Genomic DNA, 27,617 nt, shown 5'->3' with positions numbered 1-27,617 from the left:
CGCTCTCAACGCCTTAACGATCAAGAACAGATACCCCTTACCACTGATCCCAGTTCTGTTGGAGCAGGTACGCGAGGCGCACATTTACACCAAGTTGGACCTCAGAGGGGCTTATCATTTGGTGAGAATGAGAGAAGGCGACGAGTGGAAGACCGCCTTCAAAACACGGTTTGGACTCTTCGAGTACTTAGTGATGCCCTTTGGGCTTTGCAACGCCCCGGCAGCCTTCCAGTTCTTCCTCAATGAGGTGCTGCGGGACTTCCTGGATAGGTTTGTTGTGGTATACATTGACGACATCCTGATCTTTTCCACCTCTCAGGAAGAGCACGTCGTCCATGTGGGGCTCGTGTTGCAAGCCTTGAGGGACCACCGCCTGTTTTGTAAGCTCACAAAGTGCGAATTCCATGTTACCACCGTGGAATTCCTCGGAGTCCACCTAACCCCCACCGGACAGGTGATGTCCACCCGAAAGGTACAAGCAGGGAAGCAATGGCCCCAACCAAGGTCGGTCAAAGACATCCAGAGCTTCCTGGGCTTTTTGAACTTTTACTGCCGGTTCATTCATCACTTTTCTCATCTGGTTTCCCCTCTCACCAGACTGACGCGGAAGAACGTACCATTCCACTGGTCTTCCGATGCCCAAAACTCCTTTGATCAACTTAAGGAAGCCTTCACATCCGCACCTATCCTACGACACACCAAACCCGACCTCCCCTTCATAGTGGAGACGGATGCGTCGGACATAGCTGTGGGAGCGATACTCTTCCCAACGACATCCGGATACCGGGCACCTTCACCCGGTTGCATACATGTCCCGAAAGCTGAACACCGCCGAACACAACTACTCTGTTTCCGAAAAGGAACTCCTCGCCATTCGGGAGGCCTTCCGGGAGTGGCGACACTGGCTAATGGGGGCCCAACATCAAGTCACTGTCTTCACAGACCACAGAAACCTCCAGTTCCTGCGGGCGGCTCGCCACCTCTCTCCCCGGCAGAAAAGATGGATGCTTTTCTTCGCCGAATACCACTTTGTCGTCACCTACCTACCTGGCACGCTAAACAAGAAGGCCGATGCCTTGTCCCGACAAGACACGAACCGCCCCCCCCGCGGTGGAGCCATAGCAGGCTATCCTGTCCCCTGAACAAGTGATCGGAAGAACTGAATCGGATACCTTCCTCATCGAGGTAAAGCGAGGGGTCGCCTCGTTTTCATGGATCTCGTGGTTGAAAAGACACAAGGACTGGCGCCTTCGGAACGGCATCCCCATGCGAGGCTCGCAAGTGCTGGTCCCCACGCTCAAGCTACGGAAGCTCGTCTTCCATTGGTGTCATGAACTGCCCTGTGCCGGGCATCTGGGAGGCACAAAAACCCTTGAAAAAAATCCTTCGACACTTCTGGTGGCCCTCGGTCAGACTGCACGTTCTGCTATGGGTCGCACACTGTACCATTTGCTCCCAAATGAAAGCCGACCATCGCAAACCGCAAGGCCTCTTGCGTCCACTGCCAACCCCCCGTTCTCCCTGGGAGAGGATCTCGGTGGACTTCATTGTTGGATTGCCTAAAGACCAGAACTGTACAGCCATCGTGGTGGTGGTCGACTACCTTACGAAAATGGGACACTTCCTGGCATGTAAACAACTACCTACGGCCAGTGCCCTCGCAAGACTTATGTTGGTCAACGTCGTCCGTCTCCACGGCCTTCCTCTTGGCATCGTCTCGGACCGGGGTTCCCAATTCACGGCAAGGTTCTGGAAGGTATGGTGTGCCGAACTAGGGATTCAATCCTCCTTATCCACCAGCTTCCACCCGCAGACCGATGGACAGACTGAGAGACTCAATCAAACCCTGAAACAGTATCTCCGGTGCTACGTGGACCAGGCCTCCAACGCTTGGGTAGACTGGTTGTGGGTCGCTGAAGTGGCATATAACGATTCCATACACGCTTCCACACAACACACCCCGTTTTTTCTCTCATCAGGGTTCCATCCACGGTTCACACCATTCCTGCTCCCTCACACTGATCTCACCGTACCAGACGTCCAAGACAGGCTAACCTCCATACGTTCAACCCTCACGAAGGCACGCGCAAACCTTAGGTCTGCCAAGGCACGGTACAAACACCAGGCCGACAAGCGGCGCAGGCCCGATCCAGTGTACCGTAAGGGGGATAGGGTATGGCTGTCCACAAAGCACATCAAGTTTAAACGTCCCAGCCTATTCAACCCGAAGTACATAGGCCCCTATCCAGTCGTGAAACACGTAAATCCTGTGGCTGTGCAATTGAAACTTCCAGCTCGGTTACGTATCCACCCTGTGTTCCACGTCTCCTTGCTTAAACCCTCGCTCGGCCCCGTCCGAAGGCTCCCTGTTCCCGTATGGGTCCGCCATGAACGCGAATACATGGTACAACGGGTGTTGGACTCCAAGAAGGTGCGTGGAAGGATCTGGTATCTCCTGGCATGGAAAGGGTATGGACCCGAGGAGAACTCATGGGAACCGGCGTCGTCGCTCCACGCCGACCGTCTAGTGGCGGCTTTCCATCGCCGATGTCCGGACAAACCCGGTCCGGAGCCTCACACCCTCTGAGGGGTGAGAGGGGATATACTGTCATGATCACACTCAGTAAAGGCGCTGAGTGCCTCGCGCTTCTCACCCTGGGACGAAACGATACGAAACGACCCGCTCGTCCACGAACTACATATCCCAGAAACCCTCCAGAAATTCCCGAGTTTATGTAATCTGGTCAAATGGCCAATACGCATAAAAGCTCGACCCGCTAACAGGCTGGCGCCGAATATTCCCAGATGTATCCAGTGACCTTCGGTACGCGTAGACGTACACTCGGCGAAGACACCTCTACGACCCTTGACGACCAGAAACTCTCCGCCTCGGCTCTCCAGGAAACCTCACCCGCCCGGGGAACCGTGGAAACCAAGGCTGTTCCTACCTTGCTGGTGTGCTCCTCCCATCCCGACTCCTCTGAGAGCGAAGAGGGGGCACTGCAAGATCCTACTTCTCCCCGGCGGCTACCCGTGGGGCTCCTCCTGAGACCGCGCTCCCCGGCTCCCGGCTCCTCTGTGAGTCGCGAGTAGCAGCGCCTTGTCTCCACCCCAGCCCACGGATTACCGGGCTGCTCCTAGTCGGGTTACGCTCCTCTGCTTCGGGCTTCATCGGGAAGCATCGAGTGGTAGCGTTCCCGCTCTGCCCACGGATTTCCGGGCCACATCGATTACAGGGTGTCGCGCTCCTCGGCTCGCAAAACTTAAAGGAGCCTTGCAGTAGCAGCGCCGTCAAAGACACCATCACCGGACCGCCTCGTAATAGAGGCGCGAACACCCAGCTGGGGGTCAGAACCTGAGGCCGTGCATACCGCACTGCCTGATTCCCACCTCATTCCTTTGCCACAGAGAGGGAGCTACTTCCCTTCGCATATCCCAACAACTAGGCGGGAGGAGACGTCAGGTAAGCGAGTCACCCACACAAGGAGATCAGGGGAGACGACTAGTGTAGGCCTTCACTTATTGTATGCTTATCTCATTTCAGATCTCCCTCCCAGCCGTCCCTATCCTCCCTTCCCTCGCTCACCTGCCTCCTCCGTCCGAGTGTGTTATACATCCTCCGGACTAGGGGCAGATGGGAGGTGGACCCCTATTAGCATCAGCGTCATCCTGAGGAGAAGAAACCAGCGGATGCACGACAGAGGGAGGCGAGAGTATATCTAATGTCAGACGCGCCCAAAGAAGCCAAAGAGGTAGAGAACGTTCATCTCATGGAAAAACAACAAATAAAGAAAACCGCCATTGTGGACATCGGTGTAGGGAATCACCAAGCTAAGTTTGTGTTTGACAGTGGAGCAACATGCAACATCATGTGCATGTCAGAATACCAGAAAATGAGAGTGAAACCACAGCTATCACCGTCAACCGTGGATGTGTTCACGTGGGGCTCAAAAAGACCAGTAGAAAATTTGAGAACATTTACGGAGACTTTAACATACAAAGGCAGGTCCTACCGAGAAGAAATACATGTACTTAAAGGTGACATCCCAGCACCATGCCTGCTAAGCAATTTGACGGCCCAGGTGATGGGGCTACTAGCAATGACATACCACATGTTGGAAATGGAGAACATTCTCCAATAATACCCAGCCATCCTGAAAGGTCTGGGTAAGCTGAAAGGAAAACAGGTAACGTTACATATAAATGAAGCAATCAAGCCAGTGGCCCAGCATCACAGACGAATACCAATACACCTACAACCACAAGTTGAAGAGGAAATAACTAGCTTACTGGCACAAGATATAATTGAACCTGCTGAATGACCAACACCGTGGGTGTCTCCGATTGTGGCAGTTCCTAAGAAGAACACCTCAAAAATCCGCATCTGTGTGGACATGAGGATCCCAAATACCGCAATCGCAAGGGAACGTCACCCGGGGACACATCTAAATGACATGATCAGTTGCCTCACCGGGGCCTGCCGGTTCTCAAAGCTGGACTTATGCAAAGGGTACCATGAATTAGAAGTGGACCACCAGTCCAGATACATCCCGACATTCTCCACACACATGGGTCTGTTCAGATACAAGTGACTGAGTTTCGGAATCTCATTGGCAGCAAAGATATTCCAGGAGACAATACGGCAAGTGATAAGGCCGGTACAGAACAGCCTAAATTATAGTGATGACATTTTGTTATTTGGAAAAACAGACAAAGAACATGACACAACTGGAGCAAGCGGGTCTAACATTGAATGGAGAGAAATGTGAGCTGGGGAGAGGGGAACTAGTGTTCTTTGGACACATTTTCTCCAAACACGGGATGAGGCCAGATACCAGCAAAGTTGAAACACTAAAGAACGCAAATCCGCCGACGGATGTTGCAGAAGTAAGATCATAGACCTCGCCAGCTACTGTGCGCGGTACATACAGGACTTCTCCACAGTGAGCACACCACTCAGAGAACTGACCAAACAAGGATAGAAGTTCATCAGGTCTCAGGAATACAACAAGGCATTTGAAGAAATAAGACAAGCAGTGGTGACTGTGGAACATCTGGCCTACTTTGAACCCCTGCTCTGCACGGAACTGACTGTCGATGCCAGCCCAGTAGGACTAGGAGCAATACTAACGCAGCATCTGCCAGGGAGAGATTCACAATGGAAAATTGTCGCGTATGCAAGCAAAAGCTTGACAGACATTGAAAAGGCATACTCACAACCAGAAAAGGAGAGCCTAGCAGTGGTATGGGCATGTGAACACTACCACATGTTTATCTATGGGATGTCATTCACCATCATAACTGACCACCAGGCGCTGGTGACGATCTATGGCAGCCCGTCAGCCAAAATGCCACCCAGGATTGAACGCTGGGGCATAAGGTTAATGGACTATGACTGCACAATTGTGCACAATCCAGGGAAGGAACACAACCCGGCAGACTACATGTCAAGACACTCATTACGATACCAAAGGGCATGATGGATGGAGCGTTTGAGCAAATCAAACACTCACCCCCAGTCAACTGATCTGGGTTTAATCCATCATCATTCTTTAGTTCACTCCACCACCCCAGTTCACCCATTACCGCAGGCCCATGAGACGACATCGATAGCAGATGAATACCTCAATTTTGTACTAAAACAAAACCCACCAGCACCGATAACACTAGTGGAGCTAGCAAGAGAGACCGAGGAAAATGCCACGCTGCAAATGGCCATGGAGATAACGAGAAGGCAGAGATGGAGGCACATTAACAATAATTGCACTTGGGGAGCAGGAGTATGCAAGGAAGAAGTGCTAGCTCTAAAGAAGATCAATGAAGAACTGTCAGGGACAGACACAGGAATAATGATGAGAAGGACAAGAATAGTGATACCAAGTTCACTCAGAAGGCAACTGGTAAATCTGGCTCATAAATCACACCAAGGTGAAGTAGTAACGAAGAAACTGGTAAGAGAAAAAGTATGGTTCCCTGGCCTAGACCGCATGGTAGCAGAAACCATATCAGCATACCACCTCTGTCAAGTGACAGGACCACCGGCTAGGCATGAACCACTACAGATGTCAGAACTTCCAAGAGCGGTATGGACAACACTAGCAGCTAATTTCTTTGGGCCCCTGGACACAGGCAACTACCTGCTTGTGGTCATTGACGAATACTCACGGTTTCCGATAGTACAGCACGTCCCATCGACATCAGCAACAGCAACACTGCCAGTATTGGATGACATATTTGCAGCATGGGGTTCATCAGAGACGCTAAAAACAGACAATGGTGGAAAACAATTAAGTGACCATCCCTCATGTTCTTTAATTCACTTTCCTCTTCCTCGTGACTATTGATGGCCTTAAAATGATCAACCCATGCTTGTGGTGTAATAGTGAATGCCTGATTAGAAAGTTGGTCGCTGTTAAAAAGAGGACAAGTTAATACTCTCCAAAAAGCAGCACTGTCATGCTACTGACTAGCAGTCAGAAGATTCTCCTAGGCCTCCTCTTTAAGCTAGGCCTTACGATCCTTGCAGGCCGAGCTTTAGACAGCCCTGGTTTTTCTAACTTTCTACCTGCACTGGGTTGTTTCAGGCAGGAGATTCCATAGATCCTTATGAGCTTTAGAGCATCTTCTATCGAACTATCTAACTTCATGGGTCACAGAGGGCACACCTACTTTACAGAGTGCTGTTTTAATAAACTTACAAATATTTAAAAAGCACTTCATAATACCCTGTACCAACTCTTCCTTTGAAAGACAAGAATGAAGATCAGCTCTGCAGATGGAAACCAAATTATAAACAAAGTCTGAGGGGACAACAGAGGCCCGCCGGACTTTTTGTCCCTGATCAGTAAGAGAGGTTGACTCCTTATATAAAGGTACTATGCCAAGAGGTTTGCTTTTTGGCCCATAGGAAAAAAGCCGTCAGGGAATTATGATCGCTTAAATTGTGCCATATTACTTTAAATTCTAAAAGAACTACGGATAAGCAAAAAGAAACAAAGATATAATCTATTATAGATCTATGACCTCCCCCCTTAAACGTAGGTATTCTCTTAACTAAGTTCTCCTGATTAGGATCCATTAAATTGATCGGCTTGAGCTCAGTAATTAAACTATTAATGGAACCACCTTTGTGTGTGTCTTTGGTTGACACAAAGATGTAGGAGACACGTAAGGATCTTCTTTACTTTATTGATATACAATCTGCTGAGTTGTGCCCACGCACATCTGCCCACGCTCTCCTCTCGATCTGTAATGTCCGCTCCCACACCCTTGACCGGATGTGGTGTCCGGTTCCCTCTGTGTCCTTACTGTCCCTTGCAGGGTCGTAGTGCCCTGCCCCAGGTCACTACACTTTGGTTGTGTGCTTAAAATGCACCTGGTCGATAGTTGAGTGCTCAAGGTCTGGATCATTATTCTTGAGACATGAAGAACATGGATGTAGATTTACATCCCTGGCTAACATTATCACAGTGCATGGAAGTTCAGATTAATAAAAGTCCTCTGTAAAGGCATTAATAATAGTAACAGCATTCCAGTTCATTCTTAGATATGGCTGCATTCTACAAATTAATAAAAAGCAAACTACACTTGCTAGAGAGATGAAAGGGTACCCAAAACAGTCTTCGAGTTAGATTTCAAAACAACTACTTTACAGCTGAGCCTAAGTTTATTAAAGTAGTTAAGCCACCGCTAGCGCGTCTACTTGATGAAAGGGTTGCTGGTACTATATATTAGGGGTGGGCGGAATGTTAAAAATCTCCGCAAACACGCGGAAATATCGCAAAGATGCGGAAGTTTTTTTCCCGCCCGTGCAAGGTATTTTCAGCGTGGTCGCGGCTCGCCAACTGACCCATGCGGTTGCTCGCGGGCGCGGCCATCTTGTTTTCACTCTTCTCGCGGTGCATGATCGCGAGAAGAAAGACGTGATCGCGCAACCAATGACATTACTGCGGGCGCGAACTGTCGCGAGACAGCGCAAATTGCTACCAACAATCCAACATCTTGTGGAGAACGCGACCGGATCGGGAAAACTTGGGGATTCAGGTAAGGCGATCGCGCGCGCGCGAGAATGTATTATTTTACAGCGCGAGCAAGAAACAAATTATCGCTAAGCTGCGGAATGCGGAAATTTTGACATTTTCGCGCTCTCCGCGGAACGCGAAAATGTCAAATTATCGCAATTTCCGCGAGCGGAACGGAAATTTATCCCAGGCCTACTATATATATGAAGTAAAATTATCCAAATGTAAACGACCCTTGACATCCTACGTTTCTGCAAACAAATGATGTCAAATTTGTATACATGCTGCGCCATCCGGCATCAGTTAACTTGCTCTGAACACCAGCTGTGTTCCAACTGAGAACTCTAAGAATCCCAAGACTATTGATCTCAGGTACCATGCCCAGATCCTCTACATTGGGGCCTGGGTCCAGTCAATCAGGATCTTCCAACTGGCTCAGAGGGGAAAAATGGTTACTAAGTTGAATAGTTGCAGTACTACTGTCATGGATGATTGGCCAATGCATCACGCAGCCTTTTCTGATTTGAGTGCAGGCCTCCCCTACCAGGTACCCCAGAAATATGTGGTGGATAGAAAAAACCCAAAGGGAGTGCAGATATTCGGTCCATTGAAGAACCTTTTCCCCCCCAATGTGCATAAAATAAAGCCTGCTCGCAAAGTGTTGTTAAAGTACTGTTATACAGTTACCCAAAACCATCTTCTGGGAAGGACCGATCCAACCCACCCTGCAAACCATAATAATCTAATCTGCCAGGGTCTGGAATACAGGCTAGTATTCATTCACCCTAGGCGCCAGCCAATGAACTACTTTGTTCTTAAGTTGGTCATAGTTTCCTGTGCCTCCTTAGTTAAAGGATGGACGTCTACCATTATAAGAATGTAGGGGGTAGCGACTGGGGGCAACTGAATAGCTTGAATACAAGGGTGATCATCCAGGGAAAGTTTGGGAGATATGTGGAATGCTACCATTGTAGGGTTGAAATGGTCAATAAAGCAAGGTGGCCAGACAGAAACTGAAGCTGTCCGATGAACAACATCACAGTTTTTCGAGGATGAAATAATTTGGCGGTGGGAACAAACGTCAACATGTGGAGTTAATGGTGCCTTATAAGTTACCTGGGACAGAGAGGGTACAATGTGATCCGAGGAGGCCTTAGGATCAATTGTGGAGATGTCATCTCCTGCTGTGACGATACAGTTGTTTGTGTTTGGGGCTGGTTTACTGGGCAGGTTTTTAATATATAATTGAATGTTATCCACAGACCCTTTGAGATTTCCCACTAACTGCTCCAGTGCAGAAACACGGGGGCCAAAAGCATTAAGGGCTGTAAGAATCTTGCGACCTAGATTACCAAAGAGTTCCGCAAGATACCCGCAATGGATATTTAACCACCTCCGGGCACTGGGATGATGCAACATAGGACCGGGAAGTCTGGGAGGTGAAGTCCTCTCCCCAGTGTGGTCTACTTTGGAGTATGCAGACTTCCCGAGGAGTGGAACCCGCAACATTAATTTAAGCACCGCCAGGCGCTGCGATGAAGCAACAATGCACTGGGGAGTCTGGGAGGGGAAGTCCTCTCTCCAGCACGGTCTACTTTGCAGTATGCAGGATTCCTAAATCATATTTATTAAATTTAACCAAAAGTTAATCATGATCAAAAAAATTTTTTTCCTTGATAATACCTCAGCGTATGTGAAGTTACATTACTTATGTGCATCGTGTAATTTACTCATGGGTTGCAATATGTGCTACACATTCTACAGAAGGTACCTACTCAATGTTCTGAACTGACTACTTTTCTTTACACTTTACAGACTCACTCATTGAAATGTGCTAGTGCAGTGCATACAGTTACAAACTTCCCATTTTATAATTCTCCTAAAAAAAATGTCTGCATCCAATTCTGTAAAAAGTGAAGGCAACAAATTTAAATATGAGAGATGCGCAGAGCCAAATAGTCAGGGTATGCATGAGAGTGTGCTTGTTACAAACCGTTTTCCCTGATGTAGGAATATCAAACTCAAACTACAGGGGAACTCATTCACCAAGCTTTTTTCTATAAGAAATTGCTTCTTGCTCCTGATCTTGGTGTGTCCTTGGTGTGATGTGGGTTCAGAGTCCTTAGCAGTAGGTATTTAATGTATGTATACAGCGAAGGAAAAGCAGATGTGAAAATTCCACCACAAAAAACAATACCCCAAACAAAGATCTCATCCCTCTAACTGTCAAGGACTATTTGCCAAACTGACTAAAACTCTTGCTCTACCCTGGACCGATCACAGTGCTGTCTTTTTCGAGGTCCCCATTAAAGGACTCCAAGACAGAACTGTAGGGTCAAAGAAAACAGGGTTTGAGTATGCCTGGAATCAAATAAATGGCCCAGTTCTTGAAGCTAGTTTGCTCTTACAGAAACCCAAAATGCTCTTTGGAACTGACACTGATATAGATAGAGAAGTAACTCTCTATCATACATGGATCAAACAAGCGATTCATAACCTAGGCCTGGAAACTCGGACGCGGACTAATATTAAACAGATCTCAGCCCCCTGGTATAATCCCGATCTAAAAAATCTAAAGAGAATATGCCGAGCCAAAGAACGACTCTGGAGAAAGGAATACTCAGAAACAGATCAAACATATTATAGAGAAGCACTGACAACATACAAGGAGGCCGTATTTGAGGCTAAATCCAAATATTTTGCTGAGAAAATTATGGCTGCTAAAAATATCTCCGGTGAGCTGTTTAAGACAGTTACTAAATTGGCCACATTTGGAAATGCAAAGGTAGTAAAGACAACAAAGCAATTTTGCGACAAACTTGCTAATTTCTTTCACGAAAAAGTGACCAAAGTCTATGACGAATTCTCTATAGGTGGAGAGGATGTCAGGCAAGCCATGTTCATGATGGAGGAATCTGACAATAAAGTTTCTTTAAGAAACTTTTCCTCCTTTACACAGGATAGAGTTGAGAAAGCTATTCTTGAGATTAAATCAGGCTCTTCTCTGGATCCATGTCCCGTAAAGATTCTTCACATGGTCCCAAACATAGTAGCACAAATTTTAACACCTCTTTTGAATAATATTCTCATATCTGGGTATTTTCCAGTAGAGTGGAAAAACTCTCTGATTAGGCCCATTATCAAAAAACCCACCCTTGATCCTCTTGAAGTGGCCAACTATCGTCCCATTGCCAGCCTACAATTTCCTTCAAAAGTATTTGAAAAAGTGCTAAATGAGGAACTTCGGTCCTTTGTAGAAGACAATAATAAACTAGATATAGCTCAACACGGTTTCAGGCCACACCACAGCACTGAGTCTGCATTAATTGCTGCGACTGAAAGCTTACGACTACACCTAGATCAAGGTGGAAAGGCTATATTGGTAATGCTTGACTTATCCGCCGCGTTTGATACGGTGGATCACCATATTCTCCTTCAGCGTCTGGCGGAGATAGGGATAAAGGACAAAGCAGCAGATGTTCTTCATTCCTATCTGAAAAATAGAAAGCAAGCTGTGGTATTGGATGAGCACACATCCTCTCACTTTGTAATGCCATGTGGAGTACCTCAGGGATCGGCACTTTCACCTACCCTGTTCAACATATACGTTTCTCCTCTGGCTAAACTAATTCGCTCACATGGCTTTAAGGCCGTTTGCTATGCTGATGACACACAGATTATTATCTCCTTAGCCACAAATCCTGAGACTGTGGCTGAGCGTTTTAAGTTCTGTATGAGCCAGATCATTTGCTGGATGCAAAATAACTGCCTGAAATTGAATACCGGGAAGACGGAGGTAGTTACGTTTGGAGGTGACATGTCTCTTTGGAATTCAAATTGGTGGCCGGAAGCAGCAGGACTCTGCCCCCAGCCAGTAAAGAAGGTAAAAAACCTTGGAATTCTCTTTGACGACCAACTCTCCCTTATTGACCAGGTAAATAGTATAATCTCCTCCTGCTTTTACACAATTAAAATCCTTAGAAAAGTCCTTCCGTTTATTCCCATGCCATTGAGGAAAATGGTTGTAACAGCACTGATCCTGTCAAAAATTGACTATTGTAACTCACTCTACATTGGAGCCAAGAAAAATGTAATCCAAAAGCTCCAGACCCTGCAGAATGTTGCTGCCAGACTGTTACTGGATCTACCTAAATTCAGCCCTATTAGTCAAATTACGCGTGAACAGCTACATTGGCTGCCCATAACCGCGAGGATTCAGTTTAAATCTATGTGCATGATACATAAGAGCCTGCACAGGCTAGGACCGTCACAGATAGGTCAATACTGTAAACGGTATACCCCTTTGAGACGTTTACGCTCTGCGTCAGCCCACCTGCTTGTGGTGCCAAAAGTAAGGACTCTGAAGTGGGGGGGCAGAAGTTTTCGGCACCTGGCTCCTAAAGTTTGGAATACGATGCCGTTGCATCTTAGAATGCAAAACGATTTACTACAATTTAGAAAGGGACTAAAAACATGGCTTTTCACAGGTATCCCTACAAAATCGTAAGTTCATCTGATCCAGATGTAATGGCAGTAAGCGCTAAGACGCCACGGCAAACATGCGCTATATAAAAACCAATTTTCATTTCATTTCATTCAAGTGTTTGAAGGAGCACAAATGCAGGGTATCGTCATTTAATATGTGTTTTTTGAAGATTTGGTAAACTAAATGCTCCAAAATGTAAACATCAAATGTTGGTCTGATGTCACGTTGTCATATATCTCTAATCACGATAATTTTTAACCATCAACAAATGTTGTCGTTGTATTACAGATTGTGATATAGCTGTATGTCTGTGACGAAAGGTACACCCTTGCACGGGGGTATCTTCACTGAGAAGAAAAGTCCTCTGCAGTTTAACAGACCTGTTAGAGAATGTGCAGGAAATAGAGGTTGAGATTAAAGTGACATTTTGAAAATATTACCAGTGGCATTTAAGACAATGTAAAATTCTTTATTCTCTTCTTCATTTTCTTCCCCATTACCTTTCAACACAATGAGAGATTGCATTCCAATTCCCTTCTACAGAATTATTCATCAAGATAATAGTATATTATTACAAAATATAAGGCCTCAAAGAGAGTAGCTGTCTTGGGAAACACTCCAGATGTTTTGCCCCCAAACACAGAGGCTTCCTTCTTCAGCTCCAAGTGTATGAAATATTCTCCTTGCTTTATTTTGTTCATCTTCTTGGAATATATGCTTTGGTTATGCTGCATTCATTCCATTTGTGAATGGTGGGAAATTTGACCTCAATATACCAAAAATTGTTTGAAAGTGTGTGTTTCTGACTTGAGTCCCATGAAAGCCTTCCCAACTCATTCATGTTATCTTCTAAAATGTTTTATCCTGACCTAAACAATTTCAATGATACACTGTTCTCATAGTCCCATCAACATCATTTATGCATCACTGGGGGAAGCAGCTGGGAACTGTGACTTGCCTCTTGGTACCCCTGACACTGCCTTTGAGGTCCATTGCCACAGAGGTAGTGCAATAATTTCCAGGAGGCAGCTCATCATTCTGGTCAGCAGTTGAGGCTCCACTCTCCTTGTTTTTGGCCAATTTTTTATTATACAAATACTGAAAAAATGTATATTTCTAAATATTAGCGTAATAAAAATTGGAGGACAATTTGCTACAATGGGACCTACCCTTGTAGCTGAGGTAAGAAAAGATACATTTGTGAGCGTGCTGGTGGCTGAAAGTGTGTTTATGTGAGAAGACATCTGTGAGTGTAAGCTTGTGAGTGATGGAAGTGAGTTAGGCATTAACAGGTAGTGAATGAAAATGTGTGACATTGAACATCAGTGAGTATGAGTGAGACTAAGGGCCATATGTAGGTAGGCGAGAAATACCGATTCCTAATTACCGAATTTTACCGAATCGGCATTTAGAAATCGGTATTTGCTATGTACCAAATCGTTCGGTAAAAATTACCGATTCGGTAAAATTCGGTAAATGAATACCGAATCCACAATACCTACCGGAGTTTCGAATCGGTATTTACCGAATCGGTAAATACCGAATCGGTATTTATCGAATCGGAAATTCAAATACACATCATTTGATGAATCAGCCAATCCTGTGCAAACCCAACCCCACCCAACCAGGAAGTGGCCACACCCAGGCAGGTGCACACAATCAGCAGACTCTGGAGAGGTTGGGAGTGCAGAGGAGAGGAACAGAGCCAGTGCCTGATTCAGCACAGGAAACTGACACAATGGCCAGCCAGGACACAGATGGAGGGGAAAGGAAGAGAAAACTGAAATTCAGCCAAAAGGAACTGCAGGTACTTGTGGAGGAGGTGGTAAAGCAGCACCATAAGCTGTTTGGTAAACAGTCACTGCAAGTGGCTGAATCAGAGAAAAGGAAGATCTGGCTGGGAATCCAGGTGCAGGTGAATTCCATTGGAGTGACCCCCCGGGACATTTATGTCCTCAAGAAGCGATGGTACGACCTCTGTATCATCACCAAGAGGAAGATGGCGGAACTGAAGAAAGAGGCTAGCCGGACAGGAGGAGGAAGGAACAGGGCACCTGCCCTGACAGACCTTGAGGAGCTCGTGGAGACTACAATTGAGCCTGAAAGTGTCGTGGGGATTGGGGATGCAGACAGCTCTGCCAGAGCCGCCACAAAACAAGGTAAGACACATGCACAGCATTGTGCCCCCCCTACCCCTATCCCAAATCCCCAATTGGGCATTGAGAATCCCACTCCAGTACAGGTGTTAGTGCAAACCAGCAATGCATTATGGGAGATGTAGTCTCTGAAACCCCAAACATGACATAAATTGCGCAGAACAACTAGACATGTGACACACATTAGCGATAAGCAGGCATAGGACAATGAGAGAGTGTTACAGAAATGTATTATGATGATAGCAATGCAGGGCTGCAGGTACACTGAGCTGATGTTGAATTTCTGTCCACAGGCGATACTTCGCGCAGGACTGCACAGGAGAAGGGAGAGAGGGCACCCCGGAAGGACAGCTCAGAGAAGACCACCACGAGTTCTGGCCAGACAACAGCACCACAGCCAGCCGCACCACCACAGCCAGCCACGCCACCACAGCCAGCCTCGCCACCACAGCCAGCATCGCCACTCCAGCTGGCCTCACCCGCATCTACACCACCTGCATTGTTCAGGTCTAGGAGGCGTGCTGTTGCCAGAATACATGTCTCTGAGAACTCTTCAGACGAATCGAGGGGTGCTGCAGAAACATCCACTGTGCCACTGGATGGTTGCCATGCCGGTGTGCACTCCACCTCGGAGGGAGCACACACAGGTGCCAGACGTCGCCGCAGGGCTCGGGTGCGCAGTTCACATCAACAGGGTGAGAGCCTGGGGGTGTTCTTAGGGCTGGAGGCCACCATGGTCAAGGTCCAGCGCCTACAAGGAAAGGCAATATTGTCAGTCCAGCGCCAAATGAAGGGCCTCAATGCAACAATGGGCAATATTGACAGGGGCATAAGCGCAATGGCTGAGGGCATGAGGGAGATGGCTGCGGGCATGCGGGACATGTCCCAGTCCGTCATGCTGCTGTGCACGAAGATGGATGAGGACAGGGCTGCACGGCACAGGGAGAGGCAAAAGAAAGATCACCACACAATGGCAGTGAACCGCCTGGCAACTGCCACTTCGCTGCTCTGCAGGCGTTCCATGGCAATGCAGGAGGGGCTTGCGCACTGCAGCAATGACGTGTCAAGGGGGATGGTGAGGGTGACCAGTGCACTTGAGGTGCTGCTAACAAGCCAGTCGGCCACAACTGGTGCTGTTGATGCTGGGGACAGCGAAGACACCACCAGTAGGAGCAGCATTACCCCCCCTGTCACATACACACGGAGGAGCAACAGACGGCATGGGGCTGCCACTGGTCCCACAGCCAGTGAGGAGACTCAATCCCTGGCATCCAGCACTGTAGTGCGTGGGCGCAGACACTGATGCTGCACACAATTGAAGGACACAGTTGGGTGAAGTAACCCTTGACTTCAAACTCTTGTTTTCACATGATTGATAGGGCCATTTATGGCGTTGTGTTGTGGCGTAGTGCCGCATTATTAAAACTATGTCATGGCATACAACTACTGGCTGTGTCCCCTTACTTACTTAGAAATAGTTGCATGTGATCTCAGCCCGTCTCTCTCTCCCATCTGTTGCTGTTGCCACTCCTGCTGCGTTGGGCTCTGGCTGTGCAGACTCATCGTCATTGTCCTCAAAATCTGTTATTTCCACCTATGTACCTGTCTTCGTGGCAAGGTTGTGCAGCATTGCACAAGTGGCAATTATCTTGCAGCAGATGATGGGTGTGTACTGGCGTGCGCCTCCGCTTTTGTGGAGGCAGCGGAACCTGCTTTTCAATAGTCCAAACGTGCGCTCCACCACGTTGCGTGTTGATTCGTGTGCCACATTGTATCGTCTTTCACTCAGGGTTTATGGGTGTAGGTAGGGAGTGAGGATGAATGACCGCACAGCATATGCACTATCGCCTAAGTGAGTAAGAGAGTAGCATTAGTCACATGCCTCAATACACATTCATTTGCGATAAGTATTAGGGAGTGTCACAGTGATTTACCTAGCAGGTATCCTTCTCCAAATTCTCCTGCAACCAGTCGTGTGTAGATCCCACTGTTCTGGAAGATGAAGGAGTCGTGGGTGCTCCCAGGGAACTTAGCTACGATATCAGTGATTATGTTGCCAGCATCGCAGATTACCTGCACATTAATGGAGTGGGTGGACTTTCTGTTCCTGTAGATGTGCTCAATGGCTGCTGGTGGGCAGATTGGAATGTGTGTGCCATCAATACAGCCTATGACATGCGGGAAGTGTGCCATCTGGTAGAAGTCTGTCTTTGTTTTCTGCAGTTCAGCCTGTGTGTTTGGAAAGCTAATGTAGTGTTGCATTCTCTGCATCATGGCATCCAGGAACTTCCAGAAGAAACGGGACAGTCAACTCTGGGATACCCTGCCTACCGCAGCTATCACCCCCTGGTAACTGCCAGATGCGAGTAGATGTAGGCTACAGAGCACCTGCACATGTGGTGGTATGGCATGCACCCTAGTTGTTTGCTGGTCCAGGAGTGGGTGCAAGTCCCTTATCAGGTCCATGATGGTTTGGGGGTGTAGTCTGTACCTTTCATGTATCTCAGCCTCAGTCTGTTGGAAGAGTGTGATGCGCTGTCTGTAAATGCGTTCCTCCCGTCTCCAAATCCTCAGACCTGCTGCCTGTAGACGTAGGCGCCTTGCAATCACATACAGAGCGGCCATGGTGTCCACGCTGGTGCATTTTGGGATTGCTTATATGCACTGTGGCTGTTTACCACCTGATTTCACTCTGTGTTAATTACCGACTCTTAAATACCGAATTTCATGGAATTCGTAAATACCGAATTTACCTACATGACTTGTGTCGTTTTACCATTTCATATTTACCGATTCGGTAAATATGAATTTGGTAATTATGAATCGGTATATTTGGATTCGGTAAAGATGAATCGGTATTTATCGATTCATATTTACCGAATCCTTCTTTTTGGACTCCTACATCTCAATTGCCTAAATACCGGTCGGTAACGGGAAATTTACCGAATTTCGGCCGTTACCAACCGGTATTTAGCTACCTACATATGGCCCTGAGTGAGATTAAGTGTGACTGTAAGAATGATTGAGAGTGAGGTGTCAGTGAGTGTGAAAATCATTGTGAATGAGAATGAGTGACATTGACAGTGAGTGAGTGAGAAAAAAAGGAATTAGTAAGACCAAGAGTGAGTGCAAGTGAGTGTGAGTGAGAGCGTATGAGTGTAAGAACAATTTTGAGTGACAGTGTGTAAATGAGTGAGAATGTGTGAGTCAAAATGGCTGATGTGTGAGAGTGAGTGACAATTAGGGAGTTAGTGCAAATGACTGTAAGAGAGTAAGTGACAATACATGAGTGAGTGCAAGTTAGTGTACATAAATATGTGCTAGTGATTGAGTGGATGTAAGGGAGCATGAGAGAGAGTGATGTATTTTGCTTGTGTGTCGCAATTTGCTCTGGTAAAATAAAGGCAGATCTTGTCATATGGAGGCCCTCATGGCAAAATACTGGCACTGGCATATTAAAGGTATTTGTTGGTATTTGGTGGCATGGTAGATACCTGTAACAAAATACTGGCAGGCTGCTGGTAAGTATTGGCATAATGGTAAAATACTTGTACTTGCATACTAGAATTACTTCTTGACATATAGGGCATCAATGGAAAATGCTAGAGCTAGCACACTTAAGGAAATTCTTGGCATGTGGGCACCCATGGCAAAATGCTGGTTATAATATGTTAGAAGTAATTATTGTCACAAGGGATGAAAACCTTGCATATAAGAGGGTGACAACAGGGTCAGGACCTCGAAAACCCTCTTTGAATAGGTCTGATTCACTTGCTTTATTGGCTCACTCCAATCCTGGATCAATATTATCCCCGAACTTTCAAAGATCATGTCAGCACCCTATTATCATTGGTATCTAAAATAGACATGTATGTGTTGTTCTATTAATGATGCATCAGTTATGAAACTTCAGCGATGTCACTTATTGTGATGTCATCAGGATTAAGGTCATGAGACATGATCTCATGTGAAAATTCAAGATCAAAGATCACATAAAACCACTACCTGTGATGTTGTTAAGGTCCAAGGGCGCGTGATCTCACTTCCGCTACCCATAGAAGTCTGGTGTATTGATGTTCATGCATAGTTCATTACCGAATACTGTGTTAGAGTCCTACTTGATCCACTGAGGCATAACATGTTCACGTTTTTCACCTCTGGGTAATGGCTACTTTGCTCACCATCATCAGGATAAAAAAGTTCATAAGGTAGCACCAGGTAAGTGCTTTACTTTGTAGGATATTGTGGCCCATTAGAGTCCGTATTCATCATGGGTAGAAATTAATGACTAAACAGTGTGCAAACTACTGCAGGGGCAAACAGACTACATTAGTGATTATGGCTTAAAGTCTTGACACCTCATATGAAATACTGTGCTGGGGTGCCTGCTGCAATAATTTCTGTGTGCCTCTGTCTTGTCCATGTTACTGAAAGTGGCAACTACATCCGGCACGAATGTTGATTGCCAAGAACAAACAAAATTTGAGTTTCATATTTCGTAAGCCATTTCTATTTTCCTGTTGAAAATGCTTACATTTCAGCCATTCCCTCCCCTAAGCTGCAATGTTTGTACTGTATGCATATTGTTCTTGCTTTTCATTGCTTTGTGGTCAATTGCGATAAACTGCCTCCCAAGAAAATGTAATGGATACACATGTAACTATGGTCTTATAGCTCCATGACTTTTTATCCTCCAAGGTGAATATGTACACCCAGTGTTTACTGGTGATATTGTGTAGTTTTTAGGTTTTTCCTTTTCTGTACAGGATATGTTTGTGAGCTGAAAGTGTTTCCTAGCTATAGAATGAGAAAGAGTTCAGGATAATGCCTGAAAAGCTCAGCCAAGATCACATGCCTTGCTAAATTGAATGAGCAATATTGTACTAGTGAACAGGCAATTTTGCCTCAGCATTTACAGTGACCAAAACAACATGTTTTTTGCATTGATACACCGATGATGTGGCCTTTGCACTGATTAAAAGTTGAATTTTGCATTTACTTACTTCTAAGTGCCTTAACTGTATTAAGTGCTCCCACGTCTCTGTAGGTTATAGCACGCCCGCCCTGTAGAGGGACGGGTAGATCCCCATGATGAAGCATGACACTAAGGGATTCTCAGTGTGTGAGTGGTATTTTAAAAACACAGAGTGTCTCCCATGATAACTCTTTGGGTTAAACACTAACTACCCACCATTTTCATTAGAATTTCTTCACACAAGGAAGGATATATTGAATATTGGTAGAATATCTTTGTTTAATTATAGCTATATAGGAGGACGATTCTACTCTTATACCTCTCCACTCCCTTCTTTTGATTTTTTGGTTTATGTAAAAGGTAGGACATGTGTTTTTTTTTTTACATATCCTGGTAGTGACAAACAGCTACATCTGTTTTTCACTACTGTGAGGCCTACTTCTCTCACAGGATAGCATTGGGGATTCCTAAAACAACCTTTAAGCTGTAATTCCTAATTAGGAAGGAGTAGCTGCGTCATGTTTTATATCTTTACTGCTGAAGTTGGATTTAACATTACTATTTTAGAAATGCACCGGTTTGAAAGTGGACATTTCTCTGCTCTCGCTGCTCTGAATGGCTTTCAGTGTGTCTCTTATACATGTCTGGGCTGGGTGACAGCCCCAAATACTGGAAGGGTGGGTGTGGCAGGGAACTCATCTGCATTCTGATACCATTCCTTAGCATGAAAGTGGAGAGGGAGCTGACACTTACATCTGAATAGGCAGTGTCCTGTGTCCCACACAAAGGGCTGATTACCCACCTCAGATGGGGTTGGGATGAAATGGGACCTTCACACTTCAATGGGCTCCTTTAAAGTTACCCCCACTTCAAAGGCACATTTAGGTATAAGTACTGGGGCTCTGACCCTACCATGACAGTACACTACTGGACGTGTGAAGAACTTTGCCAGGACTAAGAATTACTGTGCTACAAGAATTGGATCACTGCTTGACTGACTGTTCTTAAAGAACTGTGACACTGTTGTGCTGAGCTTCCCTGCTGCGTGCTGGTCTCTGCCCTGCTGAAAACAATGCCTGGACCCATCTCACTTTGAACCTAGAATGACTCCAAGGGATTGCTGGATTACCTTCTGTTTCTGAATTCTCAGGGACATCAAGGACTTCCTGCAACTCTGGTGCTGTTGGACTCTGTCATCTGTGAATCCTCCCTTGCCTGAGGGACCCCTCTGGTCCTAGGTAGGCCTGGGCGAAAATTTTGTTCAGTTCGTGGAAATTGCGATAATTTGACATTTTCGCGTTCCGCGGAGAGCGCGAAAATGTCAAAATTTCCGCATTCCGCAGCTTGGCGATAATTTGTTTCTTGCTCGCGCTGTAAAATAATACATTCTCGCGCGCGTTCGATCGCCTTACCTGAATCCCTGCGTTCGCCGACAAGTTTTCTTGATCCAGTCGCGTTCTCCATGAGATGTTGTATTGTTTTTAGACATTTGCGCTGTCTCGCGACAGTTCGCGCCCGCAGTGACGTCATGCGGCGCGCGATCACGTCTTTCTTCTCGCGATCATGCACCGCGAGACAACTGAAAACAAGATGGCCGCACCCGTGAGCAACCACATGGGTAAGTTGGCGAGCCGCAACCATGCAGAAAATCTCGCGAACATGCAGGAAAAAAACTTCCGCATCTTCGCGATATTTCCGCGTGTTTGCGATAATTTTTAACATTTTCGCGATAATTTGCGAAAGTGGATTTCGCAAATTCCGCCCACCCCTAGTCCTAGGCCTCAGAAGAGGGTTCTGCAACTGTTTTGCTTCAAAACCAATGTATAGTCGCCCTTGCACCAATCAGAAATGATGCAGTGCCATTTGATGACTATGTTGTGCTGATCATAAAACATCCCTGCACAGCTTGACAATGACACGGTCCCCCCGACTGCGAGGTTCGACGGTGATGCATAACAATCCGATGTCCCGACTATGAGGCTCGATGAAGATGCAGCACCAGCATTGCAAGGGTTTCAGCAACAACACAGTAACTGACTGCGAGGTTAGTCTTCGACACATTGACCTGACTGCGTGAATCGGAACTTACACATCATACTCTTAACATCAACACTTTGCTCCATCCAAGGTACTTTGTCAGCTGGACCTGTTTGAGTCCTGTTGCCGGCCTGCCCTCTGTCACAGTCAGCCTGAATTTTGGATTTACCATGGTCTACCACGACCTCAAGTAAACATTTAGCACTATTTACTTCAAAGCACTGTTTTTTTGTGCATTCTTTAAAAATCCATAACTATGGTTCTACTTATTGGATTTTTGTTGTTTTGTCTGTTTTTTCTCATAAAAATATTACTAATTTTCAAAATGTGTGAAGTCTAATTTTGGTGTGTTCATTCTGTTACTGTGTGTTGTACAAATACACATTGTCGCTTTAGATATGCCTGCTTACTTTGTACCAAGCTACCAGAGGCTGAGTACCTGCTAACCAGAAATCCCAGTTTTAACAAGCACATTCAAAGAATAATTTATAGTACCTTTGGGGGATGTATGGGCACTCATGACTCACTGTGATCTGGTTACCTATCGTCATTAATCATGGAGAAATTAAATTCATTTATTACACTATAACCAGTAGTGCCTTTATATTAGGGCACAGTGTTTTTTAGACATAGCACTTAACTGGCATACTGTGCTTTGTTTGTGAAGTTAAACAAGCTAACCAACTTCACTCGTCAACAGCCACATTCCAGACCCCTTGAAACATGCAACTGTCACTCCCCTGCTCAAGAAACCATCTGCTGATGTAGCCATGCTTTCTAACTACAGATCAATCTCCTTTCTGCCGTACCTGGTAAGTTCTTAGAGAAACTAATCAAACAATGCCTCATCGACCACTTCATCAACCACCATCTCCTAAACACGACGCAGTCTGAATCCACGCTACTCACACTACAGAAACAGCACTTGATGACAACATTCATATGATACTTGATAGAAGAGACAAGGTAGCCCTCTTTCTCCTTGACCTCTTTGCAGAATTTCACACGGTCTTGCATCCCATTATCTTCACTAGCTTGTGCAAGATTGGCATTCAAGTATAAGCTCTCTGCTGGACCGGCTCCTTTTTCATGGCTAGAACACAAGATTCAACCTAGCAACTTACTCCTCAGAATCCCATAAACTCATCAGTGGAATGACTCAAGGTTCCTTGCTAAGCCACACGCTCTTCAATACATACATGATCCCTTCAGCCAACAACATTTGCACAAACAACATCAACATACTCCCCTACTCCAACAACACAAATTTCATACTTTCCCTCGGGGACAAGACGACAATAAAAGACGCAATTTCACTGCTTGCATCACCAAGGTCTTTAACTTGATGAAAGCGAACTGTCTGAAGCTCAACACCGACAAGAAAGAAGTGATGATCTCTGGCAGGAACACCTCACCATTAGACTCAAACTGGTGGCCAGTCACATTTAGGTCCACACCCATACACATTACCTATGCCAGGAACCTTGTATTAATTATCAACAGTTAACTGGACATGACTGTGCTAGTCAACGTCATCAATGCAGTCTGCTTTCAGACCCTGAAGATGCATTGAAAGACCTTCAAAACTGTCACTCATGCCCTAATCACCAGCAAGTTGGACTATAGGCTTCCTCTATGCTGGTATCATCAAGCAGTTCACTAGAAGACTACAACCATCCAAAACAAGGCAGTCAGACTAATTCTCCGCCACCCACACAAAACTCACATCACAGCACAACACTGGGAGCTTCACTGGCTCCCAATACACACACACGCTCATTTCAAACTCCTCACACACATTCGAGGAACTACACAATTTAGGCCCCAGCTATCTGGACAATTGCCTTTCCTTCCATCAACCACCCAGGCATCTCTAGTACCCAGGAAAGCTATTAACACACATCTCATGCATAATATAGAACGGACATCCTTGCACATTGCTCAGTACCTCCTTCTTTTTTCTTGAATTCTGAAGAATTTGAAGACATGGCTTTTCAATTAACTAATGTACCATACACAGGACTAGGCACACAAACCTTCTTAGCACCAGGACACCTTTGAGTGATAAAGGGCTTTACAAATGAACACAATACAACAAACAACACAAACATTTCACATTGAAACATTTGACAGTGCCTTAGATTGGCTAACACAATCTCACATGTAACTGATGAAAATGGCTAATTGCATAAAGTTTATGAGGAATGCATAGTTAAAAAAATCCTACATTCAAAGATGAAGAACCTTTGCAATTTCATAAACCCCCAGTTTTAGGCTCTCCTATTCCTCAATGGTCGTGGTAATATTCCAAATTTGATCGATCTTTTCTGTGAACGTTTTGCCCATTATTTTTAGGTGTTCATGGTTATTTTGATGAAATATGACAAGAAGCGTTTTTAACAATATTATGCGTATTCTGAACCTGCAACATGTTGAAAGTAACATCAAAGAATTAATGTGTAATGCCTTGGAAAATATAGAGAGCATGATTTAGACTTTGGCACAGAGTATAGTTCAATCAAAGGAAGTGATGTCACATCAGTTTCACATGTACGGAAAGTTGGATGGACGGCTGCCATCAGTTTTTACGGCTGTTCACCAAACTCACAGGGTGTGGGGGGTCATTATAGTGTATGTGCTGTCCCTAACTGCCAGGATTTACTTGGCTGTGATGGACAGGTTAAAATACATTACACTGTCTCCCCTAAATACAGTGGTTGGTGTAATGTCCTTCCTCCAACCACCTCTATTCCTTTTGGCCAATAGTTGTAATGACCACGTTGTAATGACATTTGTTGTAAATGCATGCAATGTAACGTGGACTATTCCATGTGGCTATGTGAGTGGCTTTACAGGTGAGTGACTTCTGGTATGAGTGGTTGTATGGGTGAGTGAGTAGGTGTGTGTGCCTCTATGGTAGAGTGAGTAGATGTGTGAGTACTGGTATGGGCCCGTGAAAGGGTATGTTAGGCATAGGGAGTAGATATATAAGAGTTTGTATGTGGGGTGTGAATAGGAGTATGAGTAGATCTATGGATGATGTCATCACTGATGTCATTTGAGATGTCATGAGTGATGTTACTGACCATGTCATGAGTGATGTAATGTGTGAGGTAATAAGCAGTGCATTGTAGGGCGTACGTCATAGCTAGCTCAGGTAACTTTAACTGCTAAATCTCAATCCTGTAACCTTTGGGTTTTTTCAGTGAATTTCTCTGGTTTTTGTACAACTATTTCCAAACTATAACAGCCCTGTAACGTTTGTTTTTTATTGATTTCCTACTATATTTTAAACCTATTTCCTAACTATTACATCCCTGTAACCTTTGCTTTTTAAGTGAATTTTGATGGGTTTTTTTACTACTAGGTGTGTGACCCTAAGGAGCCAAGGGAACTTAATTGCACAACTAGTAGTGCGCAAGTTAGTGCATTTGCAGGGTGGCTGGGAAAGGGGTTGAGGCTTTCTATGAGCTCTCAGCAATCCCACTGCATGGGACTTACAAGAGGTTACACGAGGGGTTGTTGGCCCCTAAGGACTCTTAGCATCTAAGGGGACTTCATCTACCAAACATTAATTCACCAGGAGGCATGTTTGCATAGTGGTAGAGAAAGGGGTTGGGGCCTTGGATCAGCTCTCAAAAATCCTGCTGTGTATGACTTACTGGAGGTAACAAGAGGGATTGTTGGCCCCCCAAGGACCCTCATCCGCCAAGGGGACTTCAACCCCCAACAAGTTGTGTGCCCAGAAGCCCCATTGCAGAGTTGCTGAGAAAGGGGGTGGGACCTCCGGTTAATTCCCCCGGGGCCGGTGTTCTTGTTAAAAAAAAATTATTAGGGTGCTCCACACTGCTCCGGACCAATTTCGGCCCCTCGGACCCCATCTCCTGGGGCCCAGCCTTTTCTTTAATAATCATTTTAATTAGGATCCTTCTGGGTCCACCCCAAGAGGCCTAGGGGTTCTGGGTGTTCCTACTCTTTTTGTTTCTTGTTGGGACTCGGCTGAAGCCAAATCCCAAGATGGCTGCCAACACTTCCTGGTTTGAAGTGTTGGGAGCCAATCAGATTTGAGTATGGGGACTGACAGATCCTCAGAGGATCCATGTACCTATATATATCAATTTTAATTTCTTTTATAACTCTGAAACTACTGAACAGATTTACACCAAATCAGCAAAAAGACACTCCCCTGGACAAATATCTAACTTTGTGCCAAATTTGATGTCATTCTGTTCTGTAGTTTGGGCTGCAGCCGTGTCTAAAGTTCTTATGGGAATTAACATGGGAAATGCATGTTTTCTGACCCCCCTTTTTCTCGGACCCCACTTGACGGATAACCCTGAAACTTTCCATGTGCAATAAGAATCACCTGGGCATTTTTTGGGCCAAAATGTTGTGAAGTTTTTTCAAACAAAGCCATATATACAGGCAAGTCAAATAACACTCTTCCTATGGCTACATGGTCCTCACTATTACAGCTAACCTAGTTTTGGTTGGTAGTAATGCAGCAGTCATGAGGAGTAGATGACACCTTGAATGCCCTTCATATTTAATCACTCCCAGGCCTTTATAGTGCATATAATGGTGAAGGCTTTTACTTCCAATTGGGGGCTTGTGTACCAATCAGTGAGCTAATCGTTGCAGCTATCGCCACCTGAACATGCTGCACGTGTGGGGTCAGGCAATACCAGTAGTGAGAAAAGTGTGCCAGGGTACATAGATAGTATAGCTCTGTATTTGGAGCCTCAGCAACCCCATAAGTATAGGCGTTTGGGTAGAATGACCATTTTCATGGGGCCTTAATGTCTCTCTATGGACAACGGGAGGGCTATCCAGCAATCAGCTTACACCATGATCTTTGTGATGGCCACCCCATTGTTGTTGCGTATTACCAAATGTGAGTTGTAGTGCACCCAAATTCCTAGGGAGTCCATGCATCATTTGAATAGGAAATATGATGAGAAGGTTTTCATGTTGTTAGTGAGTAGGAAGATTTAGGGTATTCAGACCGTTAATAATATTGAGCAATGTGGGTATGTTAACAAACAAATATAGAAGTTTGAGTAGTATGACCATTTTCATGATGCCTCTACATCCCACTATTGACAGCAGGAGCGCTATCTACGATGCAACCTGATCTTCCATCTGTGTGATGGCCAACCTGTAGTTGTCCCATGTAACCGAATGCAAGTCTTACTTTATCATTACCTTCATCGGCAAATGCAACACTGTATCATTTTCTTGGGAGATCAGAAACACTTTCTCCTCTTACAATAAGCCTAGAAAACATGGCTATCTTAGACAAATTAGGACTCGTTACCAGCCATTGCAATAGCTGTGTTTCTGTTGGACTGGCACCTTGAAACTTGGGGTGGGCGGACGTTCGATATTTTCCTCTGCGAAGGTCCACGGAGTTACCCAAAATCTCCATGAGATTCTGTGGATTTCCTCCAGTGGCTGATTTTTTGTATGCCGTGCTGCTCGCGCTGATTTATAGCACCGGGAACCTGTCCTGCATTGTAAAATCAGTGAGAATGCACCACGCAGGCCGGGGGGCAGTGCTTCTCTCTGCCGCTCGAATAGATTTTCAACTTGAGCAGCAGTTTTCTCACTGTGAGGGGCAGCTTTCTCAATGCAAGCTGTTGCGTCTGCTATGGCCACCTGTTTTGAGAAATCTCACTGAGAGGTGGTCTAGCAGTTGATGTTCTCACTAGTATGTGCCATCAAACAATTGGTGAGCTGTACTCAAGAAAAAAGCCCACTACACGGTGATTGGTAGAGTTTTTCAGAAACTCCGACTCCGAACAGAGTAGCCGAAACACCAATTACTTCACCAGAGGAGCAGAGCTTACAACCCACCTCTACTTGAAACCCCTTGCTGATTTGTACTCTGTATCATCTGAAATTGAGTTTCTGTGCATTATATTGCTTTGTTGCAATGGTCC

At 45.7% G+C, this 27,617-nt stretch overlaps 1 long non-coding RNA gene across 1 annotated transcript in view; it reads right to left on the bottom strand.

The window, feature by feature from the left end:
• The window catches only part of LOC146813135 (uncharacterized), a 210,602-nt gene that overhangs the window by 126,056 nt on the left and 56,929 nt on the right, over positions 1–27,617 (bottom strand). Inside the window, exon 2 of the long non-coding RNA XR_014966959.1 lies at positions 6,166–6,260. This is a non-coding gene — a long non-coding RNA (uncharacterized LOC146813135). The remainder of the gene's footprint in view (positions 1–6,165; positions 6,261–27,617) is intronic.

The sequence above is a fragment of the Triturus cristatus genome, chromosome 7, assembly GCF_964204655.1.
Source record: "Triturus cristatus chromosome 7, aTriCri1.1, whole genome shotgun sequence".
Lineage (NCBI taxonomy): Eukaryota > Metazoa > Chordata > Amphibia > Caudata > Salamandridae > Triturus > Triturus cristatus.
The sequence above is the reverse complement of the archived record's forward strand: the minus strand, read 5'-3'. Positions and strand labels throughout refer to the sequence as shown.